Below are 14289 nucleotides of genomic sequence, written 5' to 3'. Positions count from 1 at the left end.
GTCCTTCCTCTGCACACTTTTCCTCTCTTCCAGCATGGGTCCTTCAGGAAAATCTGGTCTGGTATGGGCTTTCCACAGACTGCAAGGATTATCTCTTCCTCCATGGAGCACCTCCTCTTCATCCTCCTTCTCTGACCTTGGTGTTCCTTCTGCTTTTTCTTGCTCTTTTTTTCCCCCTCCACCTTCTCTCCCTGTCCAGCATTTTCTGCCCTTTCTTAAATAGTCTTTCCATCTTAAATATGCAAGCATCTTGGATGATGGGTTCAGCTGTATCCTTTGGAGCCAGCTGGAACCAGTCAGTCCAGCACGGCCTCTCATCACTGAGGCCATGCCTGCAGCGCCCCGGCTGACAACATATTGACACCTGCACCCAATACAAACTTGTACTGGGCCCCATTGGATGTTTGGGAAACCTTAAAAGGGAAAGCCTGCACGAAAAGAGCTGATTTACTTAAGGTTTTCAGTATCACAGCCATTGATAAAATGACTTGAAGAATGGCATGGAGGTCTATCCAGAATCAACAGATAGATAGTCTGGGTTCAACAAAGGGTCAGTTATTTGTGTTAAATTAACTGAACTAGTTCAGGAAACCTTTTTTTTTAATTTTTTTTCCGCCCACACAGCTAGCTGAGGTGCCTCATTCAATTTTATAACCTAGGTGATAATGTTTATTTTTCTCACTTGGATTCACCTGTTTCCAAGGATCCCAAAGATTTATGGCGGCTTCCAATAAAAACCTGGAAATGTCAAAGCTTATTTCTAGGATTAGTTGTTCACATATATCCCCATGTTTGGTATTTTGCACATAGCACACACAGGTGCTGAACTCATGAGAGGAATGGGAGAATTGGACCTTTCCAAACCTACAATGGCATTCTGGAAAACAAGTGAGGCATCTTGTAGCAATAATTCCCTTTGGATTCCTTTCGGCAGCTGTCACATTAGCAAAGAGGCACTATGAGGAAATTTCCTGCTTCTTAATTGCACTTCAGAATAAGATAAATAAGAATCTTATGGGCTTCACTCATACTTCAGAAAAGAATGCACCTTTTGCACCTAAAAGCAGACTGATCCACCCCAGGGTACTGAGGGAGCTGGCGGAGGAGCTTGCCAAGCCACTCTCCATCATTTACCAGCAGTCCTGGTTAACGGGGGAGCTCCCGGATGACTGGAGGCTTGCCAATGTGATGCCCATCTACAAGAAGGGGTGGAAGGAGGATCCGGGGAACTGCAGGCTAGTCAGCCTGACCTTGGTGCTGGGGAAGATTATGGAGCGGTTCATCTTGAGGGCGCTCACGAGCCACGTCCGGGACAACCAGGGGATCAGGCCCAGCCAGCACGGCTACATGGAAGGCAGGTCCTGCTTGACCAACTTGATCTCCTTCTATGACCAGGTGACCCGCCTAGTGGATGAGGGAAAGGCTGTGGATGTGGTCTACCTGGACTTCAGTAAGGCCTTTGACACTGTCTCCCACGGCATTCTCCTAGAGAAGCTGGCGGCTCACGGCTTAGACAGGTACACTCTTCACTGGGTAAAAAACTGGCTGGACGGCCGAGCCCAGAGAGTTGTGGTGAACGGAGATAAATCCAGTTGGCGGCCGGTCACGAGCGGTGTTCCCCAGGACTCAGTACTGGGGCCGGTCCTGTTCAATACCTTTATCAATGATCTGGATGAGGAGATCGAGCGCTCCCTCAGTAAGTTTGCAGACAACACCAAGTTGGGCGGGAGTGTTGATCTGCTGGAGGGTAGGAAGGCTCTGCAGAGGGACCTGCACAGGCTGGATCAATGGGCTGAGGCCAGCTGTATGAGGTTCAACAAGGCCAAGTGCCGGGTCCTGTACTTGGGTTATAACAACCCCATGCAATGCTACAGGCTTGGGGAAGAGTGGCTGGAAAGCTGCCCAGAGGAAAAGGACGTGGGGGTGCTGGTTGACAGCCGGCTGAACATGAGCCGGCAGTGTGCCCAGGTGGCCAAGAAGGCCAATGGCATCCTGGCCTGTATCAGGAATAGTGTGGCCAGCAGGAGTAGGGAGGTGATCGTGCCCCTGTACTCGGCACTGGTGAGGCCGCACCTCGAATACTGTGTTCAGTTTTGGGCCCCTCACTACAAGAAGGACATGGAGGTGCTGCAGCATGTCCAGAGGAGGGCAATGAAGCTGGTGAAGGGTCTGGAGAACATGTCTTATGAGGAGCGGCTGAGGGAACTGGAGTTGTTTAATCTGGAGAAGAGGAGGCTGAGAGGAGACCTCATCGCGCTCTAGAGCTACTTGAAAGGAGGTTGTAGTGAGGTGGGTGTTGGTCTCTTCTCCCAAGTAACTAGTGATCGGACAAGAGGAAATGGCCTCAAGTTACACCAAGGGAGGTTTAGATTGGACATGAGGAGAAATGTCTTTACTGAAAGAGTGGTCAGGCCTTGGAACAGGCTGCCCAGGGAAGTGGTGGAGTCACCATCCCTGGAAGTATTTAAAAGACGTGTAGATGAGGCGTTTAGGGACATGGTGTAGTGGGCATGGTGTGTTCGGTTGACGGTTGGACTCGATGATCTTAGTGTTCTTTTCCAACCTTAATGATTCTATGATTTTATGATTCTATGATGTTCTCATCTCATCAAACAGGCTTTAATTGGAACACACCATACGATACATGGCATAAGATAGAAGATAGAAGAGTTTCCACCCCTGGACCAGAAGGCTTGGTAAATCCTAAATGCAGATTTTAGAACTGAGCTTTTGGTGATGATAAAAAGTTTTTTGCTTTTATTCAAGGTTTTGGACTGTCAAATCACTTTATAGATTTTAATGGATAGTAAAAGTGTTGCTACTTGCTTGAGAGGATGGAAGAGAGAAAAACAAGGCACATGTTCATTCAACCATCAATCCTTAAAAACCCTTTAAAACTGAAATTGCAGTTTGCTATAACTCCTTCCTCTGATGGATGTTAACATAAATGGCCCTCTTCTGTATTGAATAGATCCTAGATCTAGGACAAAAATAAAAAACAAAACACAGCACTCACTAAAATTCATAAATAAATACATGGTATGAAACAAGAAAATTACATAAACCATTGTCAAAATTGTTGGGTGGAAATGCAGCTTTGTGTACATTGGCCAAAATGAAGATTTGAACATAATGAGCAGATAGTGTCTCAGCTCCCTAAACTGCAACGAAGATGACCCAAACAACCTAGAAATGTCAGTAAGAGAGAGATGGAATATTTACCTCTCAGAATTGATCGAGTTTTTGTCGCTAGCATATGTGAACTAATTCAGCAGTTAGAAGCAAAGAAGATCTTTAAATAACGAATATGAACAGGGAGGCAAATAATTGTGGTATACTGGATCTCCCTCTTCAGGTCCTCAAAGGTTTCTATGGATATTGAGCATACAGGGAATACAGGCAGTTATTTTAAACCTAGTGGATTGCATTCTCTCCTTATCACCATGCCAGAATCATAAGCCTCGGGTATCAGTGAAGTGATTCCTGAAATCAATAGATTATATTCTAGCCAGCACTGCAATGCAAACCAACAAATCTTAACTCACTTGTCACATTAAAATGTATGCATGATAAATCAATAGATATAAATGTGCTTAGTGAGAAATAGTTATTCTAGATTCATTTTACACCTTATAACAGTATTATATTGCTTATTCTTCATAGGAAAGGAATTCTATTATCTTTCTGTAGCCTGAAAGAAGATACATAGAGTTTTCAAGTAAACAATTTGGATGGGAAATAGCTATTTTTCACATATTTAATTTATAGCTTAAAAATGTTTGAAGCAATGAAGAAACTAGTCTTCTCTAAATAAAAAAAAAACTAATCATGAAAAACTAGACTGTGAGAGTGTAGCTAGACCAAAATGCTTCATACCTGAACAACAGAGTAACGACTATTTGAGAGGTCACTATGAAAGCATTAACATTTAATCAAAAGTGAGAACATAGTTTTATTTCTCAACAAATTAAAACTAACTAGGGAAATCAAATGTTCTTCCTCAAACCTGTGTTATGGGTAAAAGGGAAAACACCATATATGTGTAAGCCAGGAATTTACTGTTGGTATAGTTGAGGTCTTAACCTTGCAACCAAAATACGAGTGGTAATTATTAGTCCAATTACTATGGATGCTAACAATTCTAGACAAAATTATCTAGTCACTTCCTCAAGAATGGTCCAATGAAAGTGTTATACATGAAATTTCTGCTATCTGCCTGCCTTCTCTGGAACCCTTCCAAGTGTTTCTCTGGGTCAACAGTGTTAGTTTTTGCCAATAAAATGTAAGGGAGCATTACAAGAGGTCACCACCACAGTGTCCAGGACACATTAACACTGATAGTTGGGAATCCTTTTTTCTCAGACCTTGGGGTCTGCTTAGGGTTATTTTTATATGTTTTCTCAATGCTGGTATTCTTTTTATTGGCTCACAGATTAAGTTTGAAAATTGCACACTAAGTTATAAAGATAAATACTACTGCTGTGCTCAAAAAGGATATGGGTACTTTCATACATATAAGACAGAATAACTAAATAGCCTGTTAGAATTTGAAAAAAAAAAAAAAATATATATATAAACATAATTGATCCTTTTTTTTTTCCCCCTGTCAACTAATGGGCTCGGTAAATGATAAAGGACTAAAATAAAGAGTCATTGCTTGTTGAAAAGTGACTGCCTGGGTTTGTCATATCTCTACAATATTTAAAGAGTAACATTTAAAGAGTTAAGCAAAAAAACATTAGCCAGTAGTCAAGTTGTCACTTGACCATTAGACAATTGCTATAACATTTAAAACCAGCTTAGGCCAAGACAAGCCCAGATAACTGCTGAGACCCTGCAGTGTCAGGTCAATGTGGTCTTTTACTCGTAATTGCACAAGTCATATTTACTGGGCTACACGTATATCCACAAAAATAAGAGAGAATGTTATCCTTTTTCTTGAAATAATTCTTATGCAGCCAAGAAAATTTATTTACTCATAAAAGTTTCTGTATTTTCCATCCATATGTAAATCTTTTATCTCACCACCTGTTCACAAAAATCAAAGATTTAGCTGTCTCTGTAATTCATGGAATACTGGATAGGGCTCCATCTCATTCCAAACTATGTATCCTTCTCCATTCCCACTGTTAAGTTCAGCAATGCAAGAAGCAGAGAAAGTTTTGAATGTTCATAAAAATACCTGAGAAAATAAAAAATTACCAACATGACTATTTTTACAATATGGTATCCATAAATTCATAGCTGATGTAGCTAGAAAGGGAAATTTGGTTGACCCCTAGATACTGCAGAAGCTCAGTAAGCAAAAACCAAAATATTACTCAAACAATTTAAAGTAAACAATACATGACGATTTATTTGTAGAGTATCTGTATTCCAGGATGACAGCTACAAAATATCTCAGGACAGAAAAAATCATATTAAAATTATATCTCTACAAACCCCATAGAGGTCATAGAATCACAAAATCACAGAATCACAGAATCACAGAATGGTTGAGGTTATAAGGGATCTCTGAAGGTCATCTCATCAACCCCAGTGCTCAGTTATCCTCACAGTAAAAAAGTGTTTCCTGATGTTCAGACGGAACCTCCTGTGTTTCAGTTTGGGCCCATTGCCTCTGGTCCTGTCACTGGGCACTACTGAAAAGAGCCTGGTGCCGTTCTCTTTGCACCCTCCTTTCAGGTATTTATGTACGTTAATAAGATTCCCAATAAGCCTTCTCCTCTCTAGGCTAAACAGTCCCTGCTCTCTCAGCCTTTCCTCACAGGAGAGATGCTACAGTCCCTTAATCACCTTTATGGCCCTTCGCTGGATTGTCTTCACTACGTCCATGTCTCTCTTGTACTGAGCAGCCCAAAGCTGGACACAAAACTCCAAGTGTGGCCTCACCAGTGCTGAATAGAGGGGAAGGATCACCTCCTCGACATCCTGGCATCCCTCCTGATGCAGCCCAGGATACCATTAGTCTTCTGCATGTCAAAGGCACATTCTTGGCTCATGTTCAAGTTGGTGTCCAGCAGGACCTTTTCTGCCAAGCTGCTTTCCAGCTGGGTGGCCCCCAGCATGTACTGGTGCGTGGGGTTGCTCGTCTCCAGTGCAGCACTTTGCACTTCCCCTTGGTGAACCACATGAGGTTCCTGTCAGCCCATTTCTACAGCCTGTCAAGGTCTCTCTGGATGGCAGCACGACCCTCTGCCATATCAGCCACTCTACCCAGCCTGATGTCATCTGCAAACTTGCTGGAGGGTACACGCTGCACCATCATCCAGATCATTAATGAAGATGTTGAACAAGGTTGGACTCAGTATTGACCTCTGGGGAACACTGCTAGTTACTGGTCTCCAACTAGACTTTGAGTTTGAGTTTGGCCAGGAGCAACTTGTTCATCCACGCAGGCCTCCTGGCACTTTTGCCTGACTTCTTATTCATTGGGATCGAGCGCCCATGATCATGGAGATGGTGACTATTTACCAGCGTTCTTGGGTCCTTCTTCCTTCCAGGGCTTTATCCCATGGGACTCTTCCAAGCAGATCTTTGAAGAGGCCAAAGTCTGCCCTTTTGAAGTCCAGGGTTGTGAGCTTGCTTTTGACCCTCCGCCCACAGGATCCTGAACTCCACCAATTCATGGTCACTGCAGCCAAGGGTGCCTTTGATCTTCATATCCCTAATTAGCCCCTCCTTGTCGGTCAGTATAAAGTCCAGCAGAGCACCTCTCCCTGTTGGCTCCTCTGTCACTTGGTGGAGGAAGTCATCACAAAGGAGCTCCAGGAACCTCCTGGATTGCTTATGTCCTGCTGTGTTGTCCCTCCAGCAGATATCAGGGTGGCTGAAGTCCCCCGTGAGGACCAGGGCCGGTGAACGCGAGGCTGTTTCTATCTTTCTGTAGAGGGCCTCATCCACTTGTTCTTCCTGGTTGGGTGGCCTATAGCAGACACCCACTGTAACGTCACCTTTGTCTGTCCTCTCTTTGGTCGCAACCCATAAAGTCTAAGTTGGCTGCTCCTCTATCACTAGGCAGAGCTCCATGTACTCCAGCTGCTCTCTCAAATAAAGGGCACCTCCCCTCTACATCTTCCCTTCCTGTCCTTCCTGAAGAGCCCATATCCCACCACTGCAACACTCCAGTCATGGGAGCCATCCCACCGCGTCTCCACGATCCCAACAAGATCGTAGCCCTGCAGCTGCACACAAGTCAGCATGTTTATTCCCATTACTGTGTACCTGAGTGTACAGGCACTTCAAAGAGGCACCTCAGCATGTTGAGTTCCTGGAGAGGCTTTGGGGGATTTCTCCATAATGGTGCCTTGCAGGCACTTCTCAGTCTTGGTTTAAGGCCCTCCTTATGAGATCAGCCATCCCATTGGCAAAAATAGCTTTGCCGCGCTTAGTGAGGTGGATCACACCTGTCCCTCACAAATGCTGATCTGCAAACAGAGTCCCATGGTCATGGAAGCCAAACCCTGTCACCAACAGCAGTTCTGCAGCCAATTACTGACTTGTCCTATTAGTGCCATTCTCCTCACAGCCTTTCCCCTCACGGGCAGGACTGAGGAGAACACCACCTGGGCCCACATGCCCTTGATTACTATCCCCAGAGCTCTGTAGTGACTTTTGATACCGCTCAGGTTTCCCCTGGCAGTATCATTTGTGCCCACATGGAATAAGAGCAGGGTATGGAGCAGTCAGTAGACAAGGTGAGTTTTTGCAATCCCTCCACAATATCCTGGATCCTGGTCCCTGGCGAGCAGCAAATCTCTCCAGATGATCCATTGGGTTGACAGATGGGTGCCTCCATCCCCCGCAGCAGGGAGTCACCCTTTCTGATGACTTGCCACTTCTTCCTAGTAGTCTTACATAGTTTGGGGTTAGGTGGACCAGGTTCTTTGCTTGTAGGCACATCTGTCTCCTTTTCAACTTTGAGGATGGTGACCCTATTCTGCAGTTGTAAGCAGTTAGGTGGGGCAGGAGCCTTCCTCTTTGTGCCACAAGTCGCCAGCTTCCATCCTTCTTCTTTTCTAGAATTTTCACTTACATTGATGGTGGGGGTAGACACTGCCTGCTTCTCTACTGCAGGTGGGCACTAAGGCTCTTCAAGCTGCTGAATCTCAGAGAAGATCTTGACTATCTCCCATGTAGATGGGTGTTTTTCTTCTCTGACATGTTCTAAGGTATAATAGACAGAAGTAGCTGTATCTTGGAGAACACGCAACATTCATCTATACGTACCAATCTGAGAAATTCACTGGGCAAAGGCTCTTGTTCAGTGGTGGCAGGAAGTAGGGCATGCTCTATAGGGCATGCTCTATAACAGACATGAAGGCACAGGGGAGCTGCGCTGGGCTGGAGTTCTGAGGATCCCAACAACAGTAAACTATTTTCATATATAGTCTGTCTCTTACCTGTATCAGTGCCACATTCTTCAATAGGTGACAGACAGAAAACCCTCCAACGAATTACGCTTCATTTTATATGTTTCTGATTCTAACAGGCTAGTTAATTATTCTGTTTTATTATGTATGAAAGTACTCATTTCCTTTTTCTATATAGCAATAGTCCTTATCCTTACAACTTAATGAAGTGATGAAGGGCAGATGGTTGAAGGGCTAGGTAAAGTGAAATTACCCTGAATTTGTTCTAAACATATATTAATTTGTTTTATACAGTCTTGCTTTGGTCTGATACTTTGGGAAGAATGGAGCAGGTTATCTTTATTTTGTCTCATTCCAAATAAAATTGACTCCTTACTTTTTTCATTCTGCATTATCTAGAGGCCCAAATCTCAATATAGTGCACAAAATACTGAAGAACAGCTGTGATTTTGAATTCCAATTGAAATTGTTATGTAAAGTTATTGTTGTGTAAATGTATAGTATGGAGAGGGTAGACTGCAGTCTTATTTGGGTACAGTGCTTCTCAGGAGAAGTATCCCACTACATACTGATTCGGAAACTGTGCAAGAACAACTCTATAAACACACATTTTAAAACCAAATCTGCTAGTACCGCAATTTCAGTTGGAGTAGAGACATGAAGTACTTTTAATGCTTAGATGAAGCTTGTAAGATAGCAGACAGCCTCATTTCTATAGCAGCCAAATTTTATGAAGCCCTAAGCCAATTATTTAATTAGCTAATTTGCTCAGTCACAAATAATTTGCACGTAGCTCTAAATGTCAGATTTGAAAACACTAGAGAGAGTTAGTCCTAGTGGAAAGTACATTATTGAGCTAGAATTCCCTTACAAGGTTTTTCCAGGAAGTCTCAACAGGTTTGAGAGATGAAGATCAGATTGTATTGATGATTGTGTTGAGGAGTGGGGAGGAAATAGGAGAAAACAGTAGTATGAATCTTCACAGATGATAGATGATGAGCTTGGTTGCCTAAATAATTCTTATAGAGATATTATATCTCTCTAATATCTCATTTTAACTCTGAATAATTTCTGGGCGTATGAATGTTTATGAGACAAATAGACTTGTCCACCTTCCCACTGATATTAGGAAAGAGAATTTTAGCCCTTTGGAAGAAAAAGAATGGTTACATTTTCCTTTAGCCCATATTCTTTCTATCAGTTTATTCTGTTGCGATCTCCACATCTATTTTGTTTTCCAGAATTCACATCCCTTCTGGTCATTAAACTTTTCTGTCTGCATAGCATCATTTTTTAAATAGCCCTGCCTCCTTTAGCTTCATCTCTGCTCTTTCTATGGTACTTCCCATTTTCCAGGACAGGAAGAAAACAGAAACAAAAGAATTTTAAATCTCTTGCCCTGTCTTTTGCCCCCTTACCAATGTACTGTAACAGTAAGAGAACTGGCAAAATTCATCTGCCAGTTTCTCCAGCAGCCTTTTTGCTTACCGGCTGAGTGAGAACAGTCATTCTCAAGAATTGTTCTTCTAAGACTTCCCTCCACCCCTAAAATCAAGTAATTTGCAAGAGATTCCTAAGTGTGGGCAATACTGGAATCATGGGGAAGTGAGCACAGAGAAAGAAGCACTGGAAGAATTCCAAGGGGTTATCATTATGCTTTTCTCCCCATTAATTGTCATTCCCCAAAACATTTCCAAAATATCTTTGCAGCAGCTTCTCTCCCCCACTTAGCACAATCTTTCCTTTTAATGTGTCTAGTTAAATCTCTTGTTTTCCTTAGAGTTCCTATCACACTTTTTTTTTCTCCTTAGCAGCTGTGATTCTCCTCTCTCCCCACACATACTTTTGGTCTCCTCTGTCAGGATTATAGTTGCTGAGTTTTCAGGAGAAAAAAAATCCTACTCACAAGTAGGAAGACAAAGGTAAATCAAAGTCGTCAGCGTTCAGCATTTCTTAAATCTCAGATTTTTAAGCCACCAACATGGTTTTTTTTGGATGGTCTGAAAATCTGATTTCTGAATGCTGAGTGATTGCACAGAGATAACTAGAGGATTTTGTTCCTGATGCTTTTTTTCTTTCCTGAATGTGCTTCTCTGTGTGACCTGTCAGCTTAACAGGTACAGTCAATGAAGTATGATTTGAAGTCTTCAGCCATAAAGAATTTCATGCACTAGGGAATATTGTCTTAATAGTTACGTATAAGCAAACTGTGTTGACTTCAATTTTGCATTTGAAAATGGTCGATAGAGACACAGCACTGTGGAGAAATCAAGAATGGTTTTTCTGCTGCTATTTTCTGTATGTTCAAAACAAGGCCAATAATCCAGCTACATGGACACATCACATAAACCAGACTACGTCAGCTAGTATGTGTCACCTAATGATTTATTTTGTAATTTCCTCTCTCTCTCACACAAGCACACACACACATACACACACATAAATATTTTTCTTCAGCCATTATCTCAGAATTATTTGGATTCTGCTTCACAAATACAGAAAACAGGCTGCAAAGTTACTGTTATTAGCTCTATTCTCTGTCTTACTATGTTTATCTCTTCATGAGACAAAAGGAGAATTAAAACACCTCTGTTATATTGTCAAAAAGCTAATTAAAAAACTTAAAAATAATATCAATAAATAAAAGTTTATCATAAAAAAACCACGCAAGGCCAAACAAGCAGATGCCCAGCAATCCCTAATCTCTCTAGTTTTGCACATAATTCAACCCTTATATAAATGCTAAAGGTAATATTGGCTCTGAGAACATAGATGTTTATCCCCAGGCCATCAGCAATAAAGCTGGCTTCATGTAGCATGATAAATAAATGCAGATACATACTAAAGGTATTATTGTTTACTACCTTATTTCCTTCACGTTGTAAGCAGAAGCTTCCATCTGTTGTTGTACAATATTAAGCTCCCCTGTTTAATCTCCTTATTGTTTAATTTTCTCTTTTTTCTTTTTGTTTTTCAAAGACCAGTTTTCATTTTTTAATCATTTACTGTAACACTAGTTTTTCAACATTGCCTACATTGTTTTCTTGCAGTCTCTTCATTTACGTATGTCTCAACCCAGCTGAAATATGGCAGGAAAAGAATGAGTCATAAATAAAACAAACCACAATATTTTCTCTGAATACTGTATAAGTGTTCTGTAGTTGAAGGAGGGCAAGACAGTGGCCCCAGGGAGACATCAGAAATGTATATACTAATATTTCATAAGAAATAAAGAATTCTCCTGATATATTACTTTATCTTGATATCATGCAAATGGTCTATATTTGAATTTACTAATTGAAAATGAAAATAAAATAATTTCTTTTTGTATAAGGGTTTGGACAATAGAAATTATTTAATTTGGCTGCTGCTTTATGTGATAGATACAGATCAATTTATTATTTTTTGGTTTGTTTTGTTTTTAATCCTGGGCACTGTTATAACATAAAATCAGTTTAACTTCTTGTCATACAAAAGGGACCAACCATTTGCGATTTAACATCTGGGTACATTTTATAAAAATATTTTTTTTACTAATTTATCACCTTGATTGAAAAAGTTACAACAATACTACTGGCAGCTGCACCCTGAGGTTAAAAATATTGATTTAAAATGACAGGTAGACTTAAATGATCTTCCAATCCAGATTTGATTAAGAAGTCCATAATGACATGAGTCTCATAGCAAGTTATGTCTCATAGCAAGTTACTACGACAGAACTGTCTGGTGAATCAAGTACTTTTCTCATAATGGTTCCAGAAGGTGACAGAATTATAATTATGACACTGGCAAGAATACACCCTTATTGGTGTTTTTTCTTATAAATGTGATATTGAACTGTTTTGATAGCTCTAATTAGTGCTGGTGGCAAACTGCTTTGTAATATTTTGGAGTTCTTCTCTGTATTTCATTTCTGCAGGAATTTGTGATTCTTTGTTTCTCCTTTCCTTGATTTAACTTTAAGACTATTTTTAACGGAAAAAAAAAAAAAGAACAACTATGAATATTTTTAAAAGTTCTATAACCTTAATTAAAGAGACTCATAAAGTAGGTGGACAAGTACATAAACCCAGTATTGCCTTCATTAAGGAGATTCATAAAATAGGGAGAGAAATAAATAGTAAAGCTCTGTTTTCCATTATTTGCCAGTGTAAACATAGAGGATTTCCCCTAAAATGAGACACTTACTCGGAATTTGTTATAGCTGACCAAGATTTGGTGTAAGAATCATGGTGTTTATCATACTTATTTCTAAGCTGCAGTAAGAGGACAACACCTTTCATTGAAAGAATATAAATTCTCTACATCGATTGCATTTTTCATAGCATATTCTGATTTAGTATGAGATAATCAGTAAGTAAAGACACAACTGGTACTAGGTCCCTTCAAGGATTATTCTTTAGTAATTTAGGTAGTAGGGATGTTTGTTTAAGCAGATAGAGCCTCATTATTTTGGTTGTCATAAATAAAATTGCATATTAGAACTTACAAAACTCAAGTGCTGAATGAGAGGAATATTGTTATTTTAGTGTTTGTGAAATAAATGTTCCTATCAGAATACCAGGGGAGAAGTTGTTTATATACCTCAGCAGAACTTATATCACTAAATTGTGAATTTTCTGAAATGCACATGGCAGAACTACTTAACTTCTTGCTGTATTATGAAATCACAGACACCAATCTCTGGGGACTGTGAAGTCAAATGACTTTTGGGGAGCAAAAGAGGAGAGGGCTGCCCATGCAAAATCACTGAGCTTCAGTTTGGATTCTCATCCTATGCTATGTAGTCACATTAGAGCATTATAATTGTCACCTCAGGCCTCAGAATCTATCAATTTATAAAATTAAGTCATTAAAAGAAACCAGTTTGACTAGCAGAGCAGTAATGCATCAGCATGAGTAGAGTGAGGTTAGCTAAAGGCCAAAGGACAGAGCCTGAGACTGGCCCCACAGCTAACAGGCCAGTGTGATAGCTCTCTGTACTGCCATAAACCAATCACTCGCAGCAAAGACATTTTTCTGAAATCTGGTAAATATTCACAGGAGAGATATGGCTGAATTGCCTAGGAAATCTATTTGAATCCTATATTCATACAGATGTCTTGAAAAGTGTAATCAAAAGGAGATTGTCCTACTGCAGGGGGTAGTGAATATCAAAATGAAAGGGGTAATAATAGAGTCTCACAAACATAAAGAAGCTGTTAGCCCTCTGACGCAGAAAGGATGGGAAGTTTAGAGATGTGTAAGCACATTAAGGTCAGCCTTTTACTCTACCTGAAACTGATTTGGACAAATTTACTTCAGAGTAAAAGTAGAATGCCTTGAGTTAAGGGTGTCCTCGTCTTATTCATGCTAGTTTCCCCGAGGCTATAATAAACACAACTTTTTGTTTGTTTGCTTGCCGCCTTCTCAGGAGTGAAGACAATCCCTTAGAAGACAGGATGATGAGGAAACGTGTATGAAAACAGTAATTTGACAGCCTCATATTTTGTAAGGTGTTTTAATTAACTTCATAGAATGGGATTCATCTCACATACTTTCAGACATCTAAAAAAGTAATTATCTATGTCTATGTTAGTCATCTCGTTTCCCTTTCTTGGAAGAGAAATAGGTGCTTGCATTGCCTTTTAAAGGAAGTGTCTAAAATCACCCTCGGAGGTGTCAACATCCCTCCCCTGACTATATATAAGAGCCCTCTGATTACCAGCTTAGATATATATGACTTAATGATGCCTAAAATTAAATGAAATGAATGGCATCCATTATTCCTTTGCAACAGTTTATTTTTCCCAAAACCAAGGCAACCCTGAAATATCAGTATAGTAACACCCTATTTGACTGGTTTTTCTTCTGTTAAATAATACTGCTTTGTAATCATACATACCATACAAGAGATTAACCTATTATCAGTCTGCAG

The sequence above is a fragment of the Calonectris borealis genome, chromosome 1, assembly GCF_964195595.1.
Source record: "Calonectris borealis chromosome 1, bCalBor7.hap1.2, whole genome shotgun sequence".
Lineage (NCBI taxonomy): Eukaryota > Metazoa > Chordata > Aves > Procellariiformes > Procellariidae > Calonectris > Calonectris borealis.
Note: the sequence above shows the minus strand (reverse complement) of the source record.